This window comes from Oryzias latipes, chromosome 10 (genome assembly GCF_002234675.1).
Source record: "Oryzias latipes chromosome 10, ASM223467v1".
Classification (NCBI taxonomy): Eukaryota; Metazoa; Chordata; class Actinopteri; order Beloniformes; family Adrianichthyidae; genus Oryzias; species Oryzias latipes.
The window spans coordinates 4,787,876-4,808,665 of NC_019868.2; the positions used below are offsets into that span (position 1 = coordinate 4,787,876).

The 20,790-nt window shown below is 41.4% G+C and overlaps 1 protein-coding gene across 2 annotated transcripts in view; it reads left to right on the plus strand.

Moving 5' to 3' along the window:
• Window positions 1–298: 298 nt before the first annotated feature.
• The window catches only part of LOC101162455 (leucine-rich repeat and immunoglobulin-like domain-containing nogo receptor-interacting protein 2), a 308,018-nt gene continuing 287,526 nt past the window's right edge, over window positions 299–20,790 (plus strand). For both annotated transcript variants that reach the window (XM_023959558.1, XM_023959559.1), the window contains exon 1: window positions 299–1,157. The gene's annotated coding sequence lies outside the window, so the exon portion shown is untranslated. The remainder of the gene's footprint in view (window positions 1,158–20,790) is intronic.

Here is a 20,790-nt window from a genome sequence, read left to right on the forward strand (position 1 = left end):
AGTTGGATATCTGTAAAGGATTTGTTGCGTAAAATGCTTGACATGATGTTTCTGAAGGTATGGGCGCTGCTGCCTGTCTCTATGCAGCATTCTGCTATTGCTGGCTATTTTTATCCTCCTCTTCAGTTACTCTTGTCAGTTGGCCAGCATCAACTGCTGAATAATACTCTCCACAAAAAGAAAAGTTATGACAAGAGATGTAAAACAGTCATTCTAGCCAACGAGATGAGCAGCAATCGGGTTAAGGATGATTGAAGAGAGGAGATCCGATCGCCTCCTGGCGCGCGGCTCCTTTCCATGTTGCTGCTCTCCTTCATATCGGTTTAATGCTCCATATTCATCAGGCGTGATTGGCTTGTGTGAGGAATCAGGGCGGTGAACCTCTCTGTCTGCCATGGCTGCAAACAGCGCGGCCGTGATGGTTCTGAGCCGGAGCTGGAGGAGCGCATGAGAGGAGGAGAGGAGAGGAAAGGGTGGGGAAGCGCAAGCAGGATAGATGCACGTGTGAGGGAGGAAGTGAGGGAGGGAGGGAGGCAGAGACAGCTCGTTTCATTCCGCCACTTCGTCAGCATCCATCCCGGAGAACGGATTCTGGGGAAATGTCATCAATCTGACCAGGAGTGGAGGAGAAAAACCCGCGACGCGGAAGGATTTGCCGGAAAATTACAGACGCGCTGTCACGCTTCCTCCTTGTGACAGGGGTGTGTGAAAGTTGTCGTCAGGTGGGGGGGTCACTTTTCCAGCAGATGCTGAATTCCCCCCCGACGGCAGGAGCGGAGCCGCAAGGAGCGCCGGGATTGGCTTGCGCCGGAGCCCGTTAGCGCGCATCCGAGGAGCCTCTCCCTCCCGGCCGGGTTTTTGCGCGTCCGCTCGGTCTGCGCTCCACACAGACCTGCTGCTAGAAAATAAGACACCTTTTGGACCGAGCCAAGGTGGAATATCACCGTAAGAACCAGGAAAGTAAAAAGGGATTATGTAGAAATGTGTTCAAGGACACCCTGTTCATGAAAAAAAGTAAGTTGTGATGAGAATCCGCTCCTCTCTGGGCTTAGACTAGAAGATTTTTGGGTGATTTTGTGTTGACGGAGCAGCACTGAGCTCATCAGACCGCTTTTCTTGTGGACTACTAGGCTTTACTGGTTTGGACAGTATTTGAGGTAAGAAAACCTTTTCTCATCCTGTCTTTGAAACAGGCGGTTTAGGGAGCAGAAATGCTGTGAATGTGAACACACTAAAGGATATAAACATGTTCTTTTTTTCACAAAGGGCAAAGTTGGGAAATACAGGATGATAATTCCTTTTTTGATGGTAGCATGAGGGCTACTCCCCTGTGCAGGAAAAACATTGTTTGCAGATCTGAATACTTGTGCATTTATGTTTGCTGAGAGATATGTCTGCAGAGCAATTTCCCCCTCCACCCAGAGAGGGCTGCTGCTTGAAGGGGCACAAGTGCGGCAGATGTTTGCCCAGGTCCTTGCACAAAAAATAAAAAAAAGCAACCATAATCTTGTAATTACCTATGCTTTACCCCTTTCCTATGAAAACTGGCACATTTAAAATTTGCCCTGTTCATTTGAGTTTATTCTAATTTCCACATCAGTCATTTCACATTCAGTTTTCCTGTTTGATTGAGATCAAGCTGCTTTCCCAAGAGTGTCCCTTGGCAAGTTTCCTTCAAGATCAAAACAGAAACCCTTCTTCAGAATGCTGTACTAAGAGAATAAAAGGGCATTTTCTCCTTTAGGAAGTGAAACAATTGATGCTTTAATCACTCCAAGTAAGTGCAAGAAGACTACCTTTCTTTGTCAGGAAATGTTTAAAATATTCATTGCATGAACATCCTGTCAGACCCTTAAAATATTTAAAATAAGTGAATAATAAATAGGCTGTCTAAGTTGTCACAGCGTGGTTTCTGGCGTGGACATATGCTCGTCATGTCACCTACTCAGGTAGCACGCTAAACATTGACCAGTAAATGCCTTTGGATGTGTGGGAAGAAAAGTGACTCTCCCCTTTCTGAACATCCACTGGGGGGAAGTGGTGCTTTGAATGGGAAGTTGATGACATCTGCTTTGTACCTGGCTCTGACTGGATGCACCGCTTATAGCTCTCTGAGATGCAAACCAGTGATCTGCTTCACCAACACTCAGCCTTTAAATATTAAATAAAAAAAATAAATAAAAAAAGTGAATCTGTGTGCGTCAGAATAAAAAGGGATTTCTGGATGTGGTGCTGGTGTGTGTGTGTGTCCAGACCCACACAGCTCCATCCTTTTTGATGTTTTATTAAGTCTTAGATATGGAAGGGTAGATGCATTCCTTCTGAATTGGAGGTTAAAATTCATCACTAGGATGGCTCTTAGTCTTCTATGTGCTTTAACTCTGAATTAGCACTCTCTGCATCTGAAATGATCAAATCCTTTGGATTAGGAGCCGTGTGCGCTCTTGTTCACGTGCTCATTTGTGAATGAGTTGTGGATATTAGCGAGAGAGCGTCCTATAAACACGTGTGTTGAGGTGAGTGCTCCTGCCTGTGCGTCTCCTGGCTGTATTTTCGGCCTTTCTTTCCTTGTTATTAAAGGAAGCAAAGACAAGGCCCACCATTTTCAGAGACATAATGGGTCCTTTGAATCACAGAATGGACGGAGCAGACAGAAGGAACCTCCGCCTGCCTCGTGATTATCCGCCGCCGTCGACAGCATGTTCAGATGGCACGGAATTCTGAGGAAACAGCTTTGATGGCAGAAATGCTGGGGTTTGAATTTATTACTCACAGAAACTGTCAGTTCCAGTGAGCTTGCATGCCGGTGGGCAGCCAAATCTGACACATCTACTTCTAATTATTAAAAATTATGTTCAGTCATGTATACCTGCTAGGTTTGCTGTCAGCAAAGAAAAAGTCACAGTTTATCATTTAATAAATAAAGGTTCACATCTTATTACAGGCTCCCTCTCACTCAAGGTACTGTGTTATGTAAGAAACTATAAATATGTAAGTAAAAAAACACACAAAAAGCTTATTAATAGAATTAGCTTCTTTTTGTTAAAAGGCAGATATAATTGGAACGCTTTCGAAATAAGAACTGTAGCCTTTATCATGTTCATGAAGGACGCAATAAAATATTCTATTTTTTAATAGATGTAAACACTATATAGCATCACACTTTGTCAGACAAATCTATACACATGTAAATACACATCATCTTATTGGACACAAAATAACTTCAATTATGACCCGTTACTAATGACCTATTAACGTATTTTTCTGTGTACAAGTCGCGTTTTTTGGCATAGTTTGACCAGGGGTGCGACTTGTGTGCGATTTAAAAAGAAAATTAGCAAGAACCACTAGAGATCTACAGAGCCCCTAAAGGGACATTGAAGCAAAAAAACAAACAAACAATTGAAGTACAATTTTTTTCCACTTCAATTGTTTTTTTTCCAATGGCCCCTTAGGGGCTCCGTAGAGGTCACTGCAGGTGTGTGTATCTATCAGTATTTGCTACTGAAAACAACGCAGAAGTAGAGGAAGCACCGCTCAGTCTGAAGCTACATTCACACCGGGGATGTGATGTGCGTTGAAGAACATGCTGAACGAGGGTTCTTGAATGCACTTGTAGCTTACGGTGTTCATACCGGTCTGTTGCTGCCCAATACTTGCTGATGTTATCTCAGTTGAAGGAGGTTTAGTGTGAAATGTTCAAACGACCAAAATCTCCCAAACCTTGCTCCAGGTTTTTTTTCTTTCAGATCCTTTTTCCGATATTTGCGTCAGGTAATTCCAGCCGGACACAAACCACAATTCATTTCTCCTTCGTGATCAATTTTCAAACGGGTGGTACTGCCGTGAATTAAAAGGGACGCCATCCATTTGTCACTACCAAATCCGAGTCTCTGACTGGTCAAAGTTCCGCCCGGTTTAACTTTCACCGCGTTTTGTATGTAGGGTCCGAAAACAGACTTAAAACTTGTGTAGCAACGCGTTAACACAAGAGATTTGAACGTGAAAACGAAAACGCGAGTATATGCATGTTTACATTGACTTTTTGGGCGGCAGTTGCTCCGGCGGTTGAGCAGGTCGGCCAATGATTGAAGGGTTGGTGGTTCGATCCCCCCTCCACCCAGTCAACTGTCATTGTGTCCTTGGGAAAGACACTTCACCCTCGCTGCCTCCAGTGTTGTTCCACTGGTGTGTGAATGTGTATGAATGTCGCAATAGGCGTGAACTGGCAGCCATGTAGGTTACCATCACCAAGTATGAATGAATAATGGACACATTGGAAGAACTTTGAGCGTCTGGAAAAATGCAGATAATCCAATCCATTATTATTATTACTTTTAATTAAAAGTGGCCGCTTGAACGTGCGTCGTCGAGGATTTAGTGATTTAAAGTGAGACAGGGGGTTTCATTTACTTGCTAGCATGTTCTTTATGCTATGGTGATCAGAATTATTGTTCATATGCTGCTCTAATTTACTAAATTTCTTCTATGTTTCATGAAACCAAATACGGGTACAGTAGTAAAGCGTGCAGATATTCAGTCTATTATTGTTTTCTATTCCATTATTATGATTTGCTTTCAGGATGAAATGTCTGTTCTTGTTCAAATATATTTTTAAAGAAACTTCTCCCAAAAGTGTAACTAATACCCCAGTCCAACTTATATATGATGTTTTCTCCTTCACTATGCATTTCCTGGCTGCCTTGAGTTATACTCAGAAGCTACTTAAAATACAATACTCTTTAACTGTTACACAACTGTATCAGATCATAAAGCGTTCCAGCATTGCCGTCCCTTGAAAGGATGTGTACTTGGCCATGCTGTCTATCATTATCCACACATCTGTGCGGTGAATTTACCACCAGCTGGCTTAGACAAGCAGAAAACCTTCTTTTAAAAGGAGGGCTGGTCAGCAGGAGACCAAGCCAGGACCGGATGAGGCTGATCTGTTGTAAGCCTCTTTGAATCTCCGATGAAAGGAATTGCAATATGTTTGAACAGCTGGGCTTTTCAGGAATATGCTTACTCATCATTGTTGTCTGTATGGAGAAGGAGGAGGGTAGGACTGAATAACTAGGCCAGGAATGGAGCTTCACATTTATTCAGTGCTTATTTTGATCTTTTTTACTTATTGACAATATAATCCAAGCAAAAATGACACAAACGAAGAAGCTAAAAAAGGCTAAAGGTTTTGTAAGGACACTAAATGCTGTGGCTTTTTTTTTCTGCTGAGTTTGTAAAACTGTGTCTGGAGGAGGCTGCGTGGCGCTTTTGTGTTACAGTTACAAGGAGGTTCCTCAGTCTGGGACAAAAGGACTGATCTGCCTCCACCTTCCTGTGGATCTGACCTTGCAGGATGATCTTGGCATGTAAGGAGCTCAGGGCAGTGCACGTCTAACAACCTCTGAAAAGTTTTCTGTGTGCTGACAAGGAGCCTCAGCAGTTGTCAGAGGTGAGGTGGAACAGGAGGCCAAAGGTGCTGCGCCGCATAGCTGCTGACGCCAACGTGGGCTCAGTTTGAGAAGAAAAAAATAGTCAAATGTATTTCTTCCAGCAGTGTCTTCATATGAAATAGACACTACCAACATACAACCTACTCTCAGCTCTGCACTTGTAAGGAAAAACAACCCCCCATCCTGCACCTTTACTTGGATTCCAATGAGTTCTTACGTCCATAAGATTAAAACGTTTACTTTAAAAAAAAATCCCCTGCCTTCTTGACCCTTGTGCAATCTTATGGGGTCCAGATGACCCCACCCTTACATTGACGTGTTTTCCCTACCATGACAAAGGTGGATAAAGGTGGAAAGATTTCATGTAATCCATGGACACCAGTGAAGATCACAAATCATTGAAGAAAAAAGGTTCAGAGAACTGTCTAGTGGGTCTAGATGACCCAAATCCCAATGTTAAAGTGCCTAGGATAGCACAAGGGTTACACAATGTTCTCACCCAAAACACTATTAGTATGCCAGGAGCATCCAGTTTCGATGTTAAGTCAATGTCCAGACACAATCGGAGGTGGTTTCGGGCGACACGCTAAACTTTGGTGAAAAATTCACGTAACATGAACCAATCAGGAACTCAGCTGTGAATGATTGATGGTGTGATCAGCAGGTGGAGTCCAAAACCAACATGGAGGAGAGTCTGATCGTTCTCCTGAACTTTATCCTATGTTTCTTTTTTGCATCGAGACATTAACAAAAATTTCCCCTAAATTTATATTTGGTCATTGGTTTTTCCCTCCTCTAACTAATGAGGCACAGTAAGTCATTAGGTCAGTAGGTCATCAGACTGGGTCACAGAGAGACGGAAGTAATGCTAAAAGCGGCGTCATTCAGACGCAGTTCCTGCAGTAGATGGTGAACCTCACTGTACTGGGAATTCTTCAACATAAATAAACCTGATCTGTCAACATCATCCGTGTCTTCCATCCATTGTAAATGAGGCATCCAGTCAATGCTTCCATGTAGTGATGAAGATAAAAACTTTAGACAGTAGCTCCTCCCACACGTCAGGAGCATCACGTTTATGGTCAAGTGTTCAGCAGCGAATTTTACCATCAATAGTGAGAGCAGAAATTGGCAACATGTGCCTGAATGTATCAGCCTTTTTCCATACGTGGATCTGTTTCACAAAAAGAAGATTGTATCATAGTCGCAGAATGTTAGTCATTTAGCATTTCCAACAGGGCCAAAGCAGAGGGGGCAACATTTCTCCAATTCTGTTTTTCAGAGCCTTGTGCAGACCTTTTTTTAATCAGTAAGATGTGTGTTGTTTTCCAGAAACCCTCCATGTGTTCTCCTATGTTTTCCTCCCAGAATGACTTGGTTGTCAAAAAAGGTTTTGTTGTAAAATGAAAACTGGTGCAAACTTTGTATGTTCTAGCTGGAAATCCAGAGATGCAGAGGCACCACTTCAGTGGCACACAACAGGACACACAACAATACATGTCAGTAGTATAACTTCAGTGCTGTTAAACCAAGTATTTCTGTTTCTAAATCTTTTCCAAATCTGTAATAATATGAATAACTGTCAGTAAAAGTCATGGTCAATAATTAGTGCTGCACAAGTTTGTGTGTTGGAATTGAAAAATTATACAAATTATACAAATCTGAATGTGTGCACCGACGGAACAGACTTCAGCCGCTGCTTTAAAATCAACACACTGGATGACACGAACAGAAATTCCTTCACTGCCTGCAGCCACTTTTTGGCCAGAAAAGGTTAGATCATTAAAATCTCCACATCATCTCCTCTAATGCCTCACAGGTGGATTAGGGAATCCTGGAGTGTGGTCTTTTCATTGCAACAATAGTGTAAAATGTCAGCTCATGGATACACCCTTGCACTCTGTGGGGACCGTGGACTCTCGAGGACCACTTCAGTCTCTGTCCAACCTTCTGCTAAACCTCAAAGGCTTTCAGCAGGACACTGGGTCAAGCACAGATGGCTAATCTTTGACCTTTACCGGCATTAAAAAGAAGAAGCACATTGTCAGGCTGTTCTTATGCAGAGGGATTTGTGTGGAAGACTTACATTATTTGCACACCTTAAGATCCTCAAGCTACGTACACACCAGGCATGTGATGCACATTCAAGAATGCGCTAAACGGACATTCTTGTACACGGTTTTAGCATATGGTGTTCACACTGAACTGTTGCTACCCGATACTAGTGAATGTACTCACAGTTGGAAGAGGCTTGGTGCGAAATGTTGAAACGGTGCAAATCCCACTCCAGACTTTTTTTCCCTTCAGCTCTATTCTGAAATATGAAAAACTTGGTGTCATAGAATTCCTGCCGGGCGCAAAATGCAATTATTCATTTCCCCTTCATGATCAATTTTCAAACGGTTGTTACTTCTGTGTTTTGAAAAAGGAAATTCAATCCGAGTTCCTGATTTTTCAAAGTTTAACTGGTTTAACTGTCACAGAGCCCCAAAACAATCTTAAAAACGTGCGTAGCTAAACGTGAATGAAAGATCTTTGAACGCAGAAGCCCCAAACGCGCATTTACCTGTGTCTACATGAACTTTTCATTGAAAGCGGTCACTTGCACACGCGTTTCGGAGCTTGGTGTGAATGTAATATTAGACTTTTGAGAATGAAGCGCCTTTAGGTTTTGTCTCAGCTTTGTGAGTCAGATCATGTCGTTAAATGAAAAACATCATTGGGATTTTGTAAAAAGCCATGTTTGATTTCAGGACAAAGCAGAATGGAGGAACATAGTCGGATGTAATCAGTTGAGATGGCGAGTTAGTGTCTGCAGCACTGCTGTCATGTGTACAGCGGCTCATCATATTTCAGTGCAGCACATAATGGAAGTCATTTGGTCTTTACTCGATCTTAAAATGAGATAATGAACCAAAACATTTAACATATTATACTCTCATTTATGTGACGAAAAACTGATGTGAAAAAACACTATTTTATGTAAACAGCATATTCCAGCAGACTCATCTTCTTTGCAAGATAGAGCCAGTACCCTTGATATCCTTTAGGTGTCTTTACAGGATTTGACATTGACTGGATTATTGGTTCATTCATTTTGTGTCGGATTAGGTGTTTTGTGTGCAAAGCTGTAAAGATAAAGCAGAAGCTTTCAGACAACTGGTTGAGTGTTTGTGTATTTAATGTGTGTGAACGTGGACTGGTCACTTTGATGCACCACCGATCTGCCCACGGTGTACCATGCTTCCTGCCCAGTGACCACTGTGATCGCCTTCTGCAAACCCCGCAGACAAGATGAAGTATTAATAGAAAATGTACGATGGCCGTAGATCTGTTGGTGGGCTTGTTGTCTGGGTTCTGCTGCATGAATCAGTTTGTGACGAGCTTGAACGAAAAGGCAGATGACTTGTTTGTGACTCAAGACTAAGGTTCATGGTTGACTCAATGACTGTGAGAGCCCCAGGACTCGAGGCTGCAAAACAATCCTATATCATCTGATGACTGATGCAGTGTATGATCTTCATAGGATTTAGTGGTTTGGATCATTTGACAAGCATTCTTGATTTGGACATAGATTTAATTACGGATGTTCAGTAGTTAGATTTCGGTAATACCTTGACATAGTATTAGATTCAACATTAACTTTCAAGAGCCACATATAAAAATATCTATCATACACTAAAATACAATCTGTCAAAATTTTAGGTCCAAATACAACTCATTAACACTTTACGGAGCCAAATCCAACATGAACGCAATCATAAAGTCTCATTCGACATTTGGTATTTCATGGTGGTCACAAGCAAATAAGACAACTATGAAGCCTCTGGAATTAATCTATAAACAAGCATTTAGGATTCTTGATAGAAAATCACACCAACATGGACCAAACGTCAAATGTTCAGCTTTGAAAACATGATCCAAACTGCAACTTCATGCTTCAGGCCATCAGGATGCTAAACACCCTCTCCCCTCTCCACCTACCCACCACCCATATCCCCCCATGAACAGTGCTCAAACGACCCCCCCCCCCCCGCTGCCTTGAGACGCTGCCTTAAGTGCACTCGCACTTTTATGGCAAATTGCCTATGTTGTATATTGTAAATTGTATCTTTTTCTTTCTTTTTACTTATTTATTTTATTCTAAACTTATACTTTGTTTTTATTTTTCTTCTACTGAACAGACACGAGAGAGTAAGAAACGGATTTTCGATTCATTGTATGTGATGCACATGTGAAGAATTGACAATAAAGTTGACTTTGGACTTTAAAATGGATGGTGGAATGTGAAAAGAAGGAGGAGGAGCGCCCAGCCACCCCCACACCCAGACCCCCGCCGCAGCAGCAGCGGCAGCCGGAATTCCCCCAACGCCACACGGGAACAGGCAGGGAACAACCGCCCCCCGGGCGACCAAGACCGCCACCCAGGCCAGGGCCAGCAGGACCGCCGCGAGGCCCCCAGAGCCAGAGAGCAAGGAGGCGCGGAGGGAAAGAGAGCGCCGCCCCAACCCAGCCAGGAAAGCAGCCCCCCCGCCGCGCCGGAAGAGCCCAACGCAGGCCCCCCCCGGAGAGGGACGCCCACAGCCCCAGACGAACACCCCACCACCACCCAGGAGTTCCGGGTATCCCCCCGCCCCAACCCCAGGTACGAGCCAGGACCCCCCAAGGGAGACCCGCTCCGCACTCCAGGCAGTTCATGGCTGTTGTTTAAGATCATAAACAATATTGCTCCTCTACCACTCAATAGTTTTGCTCTTTTAACTTCAGAACAAATGAGCAGAACAACAAGGTCCACACAACGGCCAGTCCAACATACATGTACCTACAAGAAGAACTGCTCTGGGCCAATCAGCATTTTATTTTAAATGAATAACTGAGTGGAATAAACTGCCAACGTACTTGAAATTATGCAAAAACGTAAAAATAATTGGGATAGAAATGAAAAAAACTTTTTTATGTAAACATGACATGTCAGCCTTACATACGTTTTAAATGATTTTACAGTGTTTTCTCATATAAATATTGTTACTTTTATGTAATTGAATTGTATTGTTTCTGATAATTGTTAATTGTTGCATTTTTATGTCTTGGGGACTTCAGATGGAGATGAGCTCTTAGACCTGTAGTCTGGTACAAAGCAACTTTTCTTCTATTAATGCTCCTGTACATGTTCCCTGGTCAACGAACTACGCAGATTTGAACTACTCTTTGAACTTTAGAACTTTAGATTTGATTGAACTTTAGAAATTTAAACGTTATTGTAAATTCTTTTGGGACGGCTCATGTTGCCTGTGTTAGCGACAAAGTCAGAGAAGCCAGACTGAGATGGTTTGGACATGTTCAGAGGAGGGATAGTGGATATATTGGTAGAAGGATGCTGGAGATGGAGCTGCCTGGCAGCAGGGCAAGAGGACGGCCAAAGAGAAGATATATGGATGTCTTAACAGAGGACATGAAGTTGGCTAATGTTAGGGTAGAAGATGTCCATGATAGAGTGAGGTGGAAAAGGATGATTCGCTCTGGCGACCCCTGATGGGAAAAGCCGAAAGAGAAAGAAGATTGTAAATTCCTTTAAAAGTAGCATGCCAACTGTCCAACCAAGTCTTCTATGTATAATTCCAGACTATTACTATTTAACACAAAAACCAGAAGAGTTCAAGAAGAAGCTTTTAATATTTGTCGAATTTCACCTTTCAGTAACCTAAATGTTGTCTTCAAACATAAAAAGACCAACAAAAATGCGGTGTTTTTGGTGTTTTCAACGTTCTTGTGGCATTTTTCTCATGATGGAGGACAAATAAAAAATAGGTTTAGAATTGTATTTCTGAGTATTTTGCTATTCAAGTTGTTGGGAATCAGGAGCAGACCAAAAAAAGAGCTCATTTGAGACATAAAAAATGCTCCTCTTCATTCTGATACATCCACTGTCACATAGATCCATGTACGTCTTTGTTTTCCTCGTCTGAGCTGGAATCTGGATCTAAACCCTGATGGATAGCTTAATTTTTGTTGCACAGATAAAGTTAACTTGGGGGTGCGAGGGGCTGTAAGCTAGTGGGAAAGCATGTAAACACATGGGGGATGGGACGGGAGGGTGGGGTTGCTGCGCTCCAACAGTCCAGCCCACTACTCAGAAGTAAATGTTTAATGAACTCCTGCTGCTCTGCAGAAACTATGTTCTAGAAAACCACACAGGTTTTTTACGTTAATTTTCAATAGATCAAAAGATGATTGGAGTGACTGCATAAACATAAATGGACATTGTTTAAACAACTGTATATTAAATAAATAAAAAAACACTGTTAGTCCTGTTTTCCAGACTAAAGTCAAGCTGTGGCTTTGGTCAGAACACCACTGAGTATTTCCATTACCAATATCATAAACAAGTCCTCAAATATTCCATATGAGCAAACTGCATGAACATCTGCTGTTTGTGGAGAAACTAACACACATGGCTGTTCATCAGTTTATCAAGTCAATGAGTTCATTTAATCATTTGCATTGGAGCAATGAGGATGCATTTCATTTTTCACTTCTTTAGTTTTATTCCTAGATCAGAAAAGCACCAGATCATTTGTTTTTAATCTATATTGATGGGGGGCTATAATAAAATCATGATTCTCATATAACTATTCTTTTTTTTTTGCTGGTTTCTTGATGCTGTGAATATGAACCAATAAATTTTGTTTTTTTTTATTGCCGGTTGGCAGCAATAGGATGACTAACGCCACATGACCATGCCAAGCTCGCGTCTGCGTTGACCTCCTCTAGACTGCTTTCACCTCCTCCTGATGATATAAAGTGACAAGGAGCTGGAAGAAAGATCGGCGACAGAGCTTCCTTTTTAATGCGTGACATGCTTTCCGGTTACATTTGCAAAATCTGGTAAAACTAGAAGTTGGGCGCGAGACTCATAAAAGCCTCCGTCATGCTCCTGGGCTGAGGAGCAAAGCGAAGAGATAAAAATGCTCCTTATCTCTTCCGCTCCCAATCTTTTCTTTTCCCAGCCTGCATAGTGTGTTACTAAAGGCTTTATTGTCGAGTGGAAGCTCTAAACATTCCCGAGTCCTCCAGTGAGGTGATGGGGGTTCTGATGGAGGCGCATAATCTTCCTCCTGCTGTGGCTGCTCTCCTGCTCTCTGCTCAGTTTCAGAGCTAAGTTCTTTGAAGATTTGGTAACTTCTGTGGAGCGGAAACACCGGCTCTCACTCCTGCGTTGTTTGCAGGGTCACACATGATTCACTCAGAGGCTTTTGTGCCATGTGACAGTAAAAAAACACAAAAAGAATGTTAGAAGCTGACAGAATGACCCCCTTTTTAAAAGGTTTAAAGTTTAAAACAGCAGTTGGATCTGTTTTGTGTTTTTTGGAGGGATTTTAACCAATGATTTCACAGACACAAATATATTTGGCTGTCAGTCACTGACTGATGCGACCGGATACTTTTTGCAATTTTTCTGTTTGACTACGCCTTTGAATAAAAATTTCACCCCCACCTCATGCGCAAATACTCACCAAAATACTGAAAATAAATGTGAGCGACCGCCCCCCCCGCCCAAATGAAGACATCACACCGCCAAAAAACGTCGACAAACGAAACCAAAACACACGACTAAATCTAAAGGAAGTTGGACAGTTATTATGGGATGGATGGCCACAGAACCTACAGCTTGGCGGCCATTTTGTGGTGAATTTTGGCAATTTACACATTTTCCCACAAAATGAGAAAAAGAAAACTTTTGTTTGAGCAATCCACAAAATTTCCCACACACCACAAGGTTAAATCTACGACTACAACTGAAGTGTCAATGACCTTTGACCTTGGGAGCGGCTGCCATCTTGGATTTTCAACAAAAAACAAACAAAAACACATTTAGTACCTGATACGAATTCCTCCTCCTCCTACAGATCTCAGGTTACAGAGGAAAACCTGTTGGAATGAGTTGTCGATTTTGAACAAAACTCGTAAGAATGGCGTTCCCCATGGTTCTCGCACATTTTATACCAGAATGTTATGAAAATCTAATACACGAGTCCCTGGCTCAAGCTGAAAAAAACAACAACATAAAATGCAGTTTAAACATATTAGGAATGTGGGCGTGGTTAGCAAAAAACCTCAGTTGCTAAGGAAATGCAAAAGTGTATTTTTATGGATTCTTTTCAAAATTGCACAGACGTACTCGCTACCCACAGGCGAGCAAAACATCAAAGGGTAGCTATGGAGATGAAACTAACAGAAAAGCCACCATTTTGAAGAAAAGTGTGTTTGTCACGTTCAGCTCTGACCAGGGGGCAGAGGAGAGAGGGAGGGTGAAGGACCCAAAGCAGCTGCTCAGCCAGGGAGGGCAGGTAAAAAGATGGAAATGGGGGCCAGAGAGGGCAGGGGCAGGTAGTGCCAGTGGGCTATGCAACACCTTTAATTTCAATTTCTTTTTACTTTATGACTCGAAATAGGCAATATTTTATATTTGTATTATATTTCATCCAGAATTTTTCAGTCATGTTCTTAAATCTGGGAAGCATCAGATATTTTTTATGATTTCCATAGAATTATGGCCATAATAAAATATCTTATCAGATATATTCTAGCTAATAAAATATGTGTCTGTAAATACGGTTACATATTTTAATTCATTTATACTCATTATATGTGCATAGGCCTTACCATGTTTATATGGAAAATTAAAGGGCATTTTCTCCAACAAAGTAGTACATAATCAAGCCTGTTCCTTCCACATGTAACACTTACAACCTTCTCTAATAATGTTGTTGATGCCTGGAGTTGTATTAGCTGCTGGAAATGGTTTACACGGGTCTCTCAAGGTGTCTTAATTATCCAGCCCCACTCTGTCTCGGTTTAAAGAAAATAAAAGATTTATCCGTCAAGTGTCACAAAAAATGTTCCAGTCCCAAGAACTTTCATGCAGCTTTACAAATTAAAATATGCGCTGAGAAAACCACGTTGATCCAAAGCTAAAAAATTCTGCTACCAGAATAGAAAAAGAAAAGAAAAATGCTGTTACAGTTTGGGCCTTTGGATTGTTGTTAAAGTTACACAACACAATTAACCTAAACAGTCATAGGCTGCTCTTTGCCTAACATACGATTTATTACCTCTAGTTTAAACTTTGATTTTTGATTTTTACTGTTTCCCAAAAAAACAAAAAACACTCAATGCAATAAAGCTAGTGATTCTCTCTCTCTCTCTCTCTATATATATATATAAATGAAGGATTGTATTGGATATTTTTTACATTTTTAACCTTAACATAGTGAGTACAGATTATGATTTGGATGTGTGTAGGTGCAGCATGCATCTGATTCGTTCCTGCAGATCTTATGTGAGCAGCTGATGGCACAGGTTGAAAGTGTGAGTGTGCACTGAGTTCAGTTTGTTGCCATTTAAGGCACAGCACAACTGCTGTTTCGTAAACTAGAAATTGAACCTTTGAATTCAAAGATTGACCTTTACTTCCAAGCATTCCAGAGTCATCGCTATTGTAAACATGTGTAATTCCTGGCTCTGGATGCTATCATGCTGGCAGTGATTTATACATCAATCAGCATGTATTAGAGTAAAATCCTTTAGGACTCGGGGCTTTGCACACCAGGACAGATTGGACAGAGGGGGCCCTCCGTCTGCATCCAGTTGGCCAGGGATGGGGTTTGCAGGAAAGGCAAGGAGCTCAAAGTACTAAGTGACCCGTGACTTTGTGGCACAAAACATGAAGAGCTTTACTGGTGAACCTTATTTAAATATATAAACTAACAAATACATTTGATTACATGCCCTAAACCTTGTAAGAACCTTAACTATATCGTTAAAAACACGGGTGGGAGAGACTACGTGATTAACAGTAGATTTAAACCTTAAACTATTTTGCTATTAAGTGCTTTTTTTTTAACCCTTTTTGTGCCTAGAAAGGACGTGTCTCACAACGGAAGTGACAGAATCATTTAGGATTTAGATCTCTGAGGAGATTTGTCTCCTTTTTTTAAGCAAATCTTTACTGTATTAACATTTTATAAGGAAAAAAAATCTTGTACAAGTCAGTGGTTTAAAGTTCCTCTCTGATCGTCTTTTGACCGATTGTAAAAGTTCCCAGTGGTCTTTTAATTATAATTAACTGTGTGTTTTTGAAAACTTGTGTTGTTTTCTGTGACATAGTTTCTGCAGAGCGGCAGGAGTTATAATTTACCTGTAAGTTGTGGGTGGGACTGTTGGTGCAGTGTAAGTCTGCCCGCACTTCTCATCATCCATTTGTTTAAACTCTCTTCCACTGAGGTACAGTTCAGATCCAGATTCCAGTTCAGACGAGGAAAACAAAGACATACATGGAACTATTTTTCTGCAAGTGGATGATCAGAATGGAGCGGAGCAGGGAGCTTTTGTAGGTTTGACATCAGAGAAACAAGCTTTTTCAAACAGCATTGTTCCGTCTACTCCTGATTCACAATGATTTGAATAAAGAAATACTCAAAATTTGAGATTGTACGTTTTTTTTAATATATCGGTCCTCTATCAAAAACATGCTACCACCATGCACCATTTTCATTGAAGTGTGTCTTCATAGAATGAATAACCTTGTTTTTTATGAAACAGACTCACTTTACGACTATTTTATCAGGAATTAGTTTACTAGTTAAGTTAGTAAAGAAAAGCAAAGGAGCAAGATTCCTGACTCATACTGACTATATTATTACAAAAGATACGACTGTTTGCCTTTTATTATCCGTATTGGAGCGCTTTAGATCTGGCTCTCTTTAGGGACACATTTGTGAAAAATAAAATCAAAGATTTATTTTAGGGTCCTAAACAAAGCCTTTCTTGCAGTTTGAGTCAGCTTCTGAAAATGCCAATGTTCTTCTGATGTTGATCAGGATCTCTAGATCGTCTGCCGAAATGCCATTCGGCTTTTCCTTCTTCCCTGCTGTATTTTTAACGAAAACAACAGTTTGGTGCTGTAAACCCTTTTTGCCAAACTCATCAACCAATAATGAGTGTAACGGATAACAGAGTCATCTCAGCAGTGTGCAGTTTGTCTCAGATTGAAGGCGGCGTCACATGGGAGATCTCTATTAGCTGCTGCAGTGTCTGCTCCCAAAGCTTAACAACAAACATGAACCATCTTTAAAGTCCTGGAGCACCATTTATAAAACTGTGCAGAGATCTGAGCATAGAATCCTTTGCCGTCCACCCAAATCCTCAAAGGTCAGAGTGCATTCGTATAAGTGTGGGGCACATACTTTCACACAGGTGTCTCTACATGAACACCAAGCTGCAGATAGCTGTGCAAATGCACCCGTGTTGTTCTCCTCCCACAACCGTCCCTCGGTCATCCATAGAAGGTTCATGGTAATCAGAAATGAATATGTACACATTTCTAGGCAGCTGTGGTCGACCAATCTGAAAGACAGAAGTTGGAGACGTCAGGGGAGGAAAGCCGTGTTTGTGCCAGGTTCAGGCGCTGCTGACAGAAGAGGACGCTGGGAAAAAATATTAGTCAGGGAGTCGTCATTCACACATTTGAACAGAAAAAATGGTTTACACACCAGCAGAATTTAAAAACAGAAGCTGCAAGAAAATTGAATGAAACTTTATTTATAAAGCACTTAATGCCATCAAGGAAACAAAGTGCTTTACAATAAAAAGAGAGCTAACGTTTACATTTAATAATAAGCAGATTATGGAAAAACTGTAAAAAAACAACAGTATAAAATCACAAAAAGGAATGCAATACATAAGACAGATAAGAATTCAATAAAACAAGTAAAAGAAGACAAAATGCCACAAGCTACTGAGTTTTAAAGACCATTCTGTGAAGCCAAGTCTTTGACGTTTAATACCGTTTAATTGTCTAAAGTCATGAGCAGTTCTGCAGGAATATTATTCCATAACTGAAGGGCTGGCAATGGAAAAAGCCCCCCAGTGTTTCTGTGGTGACCTGGGCACATCAACGAAAAATGGTCGGCAGAATGTACAAAAACAAGAATGGCTGTGAACAGTTGAAAGGTCAGTTAAGTAAACTGCAGTAAAAACCACGAAGAGCTTTAAAAACCAACCGTGAAGGTTTAAACTGAATTCTAAAACTATACGTGAAACTGCAGGTAAAAGTCTGAGTTCTGGTAAATCCTGCAGGCACATGTGTGTGTTGGGCAAAGAATTGTCACAATTTTGGAGTAAAAACTTTTCCCTGAAATTCTCCACTTTACTGAATCCAAATTCTGGTCTGATTTTCTTTATTTTGCGTCCCGTGCCTCTGCAGCGACGGCTGCAGACCCTGTGTGGGGGGGTCCTGCTAGCTGCAGATGGTCAAGGCGCCGCCGCGGGGGGAGCAGTGATCAGTGTGTTTTCAGGCACAAACGCGTCGTTTCATCCGTCTGTGTGAGTGAGCTCCTGCGCTTTTCTGTAATATTCTGCTTTTTGCCGTCAAAGGTTTTGAATTAGGCTGTGGAAAACATGGGGGCGTTCTACACTGACTTACAAACGTTACATTTTGTGTTCGCATTTATAGAGTTAACACAACTTCTTTGTGTGTGGAAGCGCTGATGAATGACGCCCACATGGGTATGTTGATTGGATTGTTCATGTTCCACCTCGCCCTTTTGTTTCCGGCGACGGGCGGTTCGCTGCGAAAGTGGAGAATGTGAAAAATGAAAGTGCAAAATGGAGAGAGTCACTGTTTATATCATACAAGACAAATGCAGCACACGTCTGCTGAGATGCTGTGGATTATTCATGCATCTCCAGGTTGACTAAGGCACGTTTTCTCGTCTTTGCTGAGACTGCTGCCACAGTGATCTGAACCCAGATCCAATCAGTGGCAGAGGCCAGAACCAGAACACTCCGAGAACACGAATGCTGCAGTTACATCCACAGAATTTTCATTGAGCCGGTATCAAGAGGCTGGGATGGGGGAGAAGGCCGGACCTCGCAGGTGCACACAATCAGAGCATTCAGAGAACCGCAGAGCTGGATCTCTGCCACGGAGACAGAAAGTTCCTGATGCACAACAAATGCAGTCATTACTATTGCCTCAGGATCTCGGTTTGTTGGTTCTATGCTGTTGCTGCTGGTCGCTAAGTAAGGAAATGAGTGCCGGCAAGTAAAACAAAGATTCCTTACCTTTACACCGGCCTCAGCAATACGCGTTCAAGCGACCACTGTCAATGAAAAGTCAATATACATAAACGCACATATTTGTGTGTTTTGGGCTTCCGCGTTCATAACTTGCACGCATACGCGTCCCTAACCAGGTTTAAGACACTACTGTATGTACAAAACGCACGGACATTGAACATGTTGTAAGGTAAACCACTGATACTTAGACCAATCAGGGACTTCGGGTAGCGTGCCCTTTACTTCACAAAAGTGCCAACTGTTTGAAAATTGATCATGGAGGACAAAATTAATAATTGCGGTTTGTGTCCGGCTGGAATTCTATGACACCAAGTCTTTCATATATTGGAATAGAGCTGTGAAAGGAAAAGCGTGGAGCAAGATTCACCAGATCTACATCACTGTGGCATTTCACACCAAGTGACAGTCCGGTGTGAAGATCGTATACTAAAAGCGCGTTCAAGAAAGCACGACATTCTTGAATGTGATGAATGAGTCAAAACTTCTTACCCCATTGGAAGATTTTCTTTAAATATTCAAAAAAATCTGCTAATGGGTTAAAAAAAATGGTCTTACCAAGAATTCTTATTTCTAGAAAAAGATTATAAGACAGGTTTTCTCAAACTAAGACTACATTTCTGTTGAAAAACTTTCTTGATAAGATTATTTTTCTTGCAAGAAAAAAAATGAGATAATTTTTTTTAAAATCTTCTTACTGCCTTAAGATTCCGCTTTTGCAGTGTATTTCCTGTTCTGAAGCATTCAGATGTGTTAATGTAATGAAAAAAAAAATACAAGGATTTAAAAAAAAGCAGGCTGCATATTGTTTTGCAATGGGATTGTAAAGGTTCATCTTAACTCTTTCCAAATACTTTTGAGTTTAAACTCCCAAAGAGAGAGAGAGAGATTATTTGTGAAGGAGGGCATCAGGACAGTCTTCTCAGGAGTGGATGTCACAGTAAATATAACATTTAAAGCAGGTTTAAAGGAAAGCAAAAGCCAGAGGAGCTACCAGATTGTATAGTTCTCAATCAGAATGTTAAATATGTATGTCCATGCTAGCACAAGTACCAGAAAACCGATCCAAAGCGATTCGTGTAGATTGGCTGCCAAAAGAACGTTTGGTCTATAAAAACAACACAAATTTAAAAGAGAGGTTCACAAAATTTCAAATGTATACCCCAACAGGGCTGAGGAATGAAATAAATGTTTGGAGAAAAAATGCAGGGGTCTTAGTGTTGTCAGATACTGTCGCACAATGGAAGCAAACTTCTACAGTCAGGAAACAGCTGCTTCCTGCTGCAGAGCCTCAGATGCAGAACATGCAGTAGTAACATGAGGGCACAGGTTTTTGGATATTTTTAACATAAATATGTTTGTATTTCCATTTTTTTTTGTTTTCTTAATGAAAGGTAAAACATTAAAAGTCACAAAAGTATACTGTGAACTTTGGTCTTCAGGAAAGATACACGAAGTGATGGTTAAGGCAACTTAAGAGCTTATGATTAAGTCATCTCACTTGGAAAAGTTAAAACCCAAACTTTCTGTCCCTGTAGTTATCATTACTCGGCACCTCGTGAAGTATGACAGTGAGGAGTGCATTATCTGAACAATTTCCTTTTTGCTGGGAGATGAAAGCCGTCTGTCAGTGTTTTGTGGCCACCGCCTTTGGCCCCCGGGGTTACTCATACACTCGGCAGCCCTGATTTTCCCCCCGTCCATAGTGACATCCATCTTACCCTTTTACTGTTTGTGAGTCACCACTGTTGGGAGGGGGAAAAAAGTGCATAAATAATGTATTTCTCAGGAGTATCCGCCCTCAGATCAATGGCGATACAAAGACCATCTACAAAGACGGTTGGCTCAAGGCCATATTTGATCACTTCCACTGCGCACAATCACGGTTCCCCTTTTTGCAAGCCCGCTGAGACTCAATTATTTCCAAGTGTTTGTAAGCTATTGTTGAAAGAATATGAAGTGAATACTTGAAGTTGGTGAGAGGAAGAAAAATGTTTGATGAGAAATGCAGATGGAGGGTAATGGGATAAAAGAAAAAAGGGAACATCCGTTTCCGGGGATTGTGGGAAGAGTTTCAAGCAAAATGGCAAACCAGTATGTGGAGTGTTTGTAAAATATGTTAAAGCAAAGGGCAGATGACTTCACTTGATCATTTTAAGTAGCTAATGGAGTTGTTAAAAGCACTTAAGATGGCTAAAGA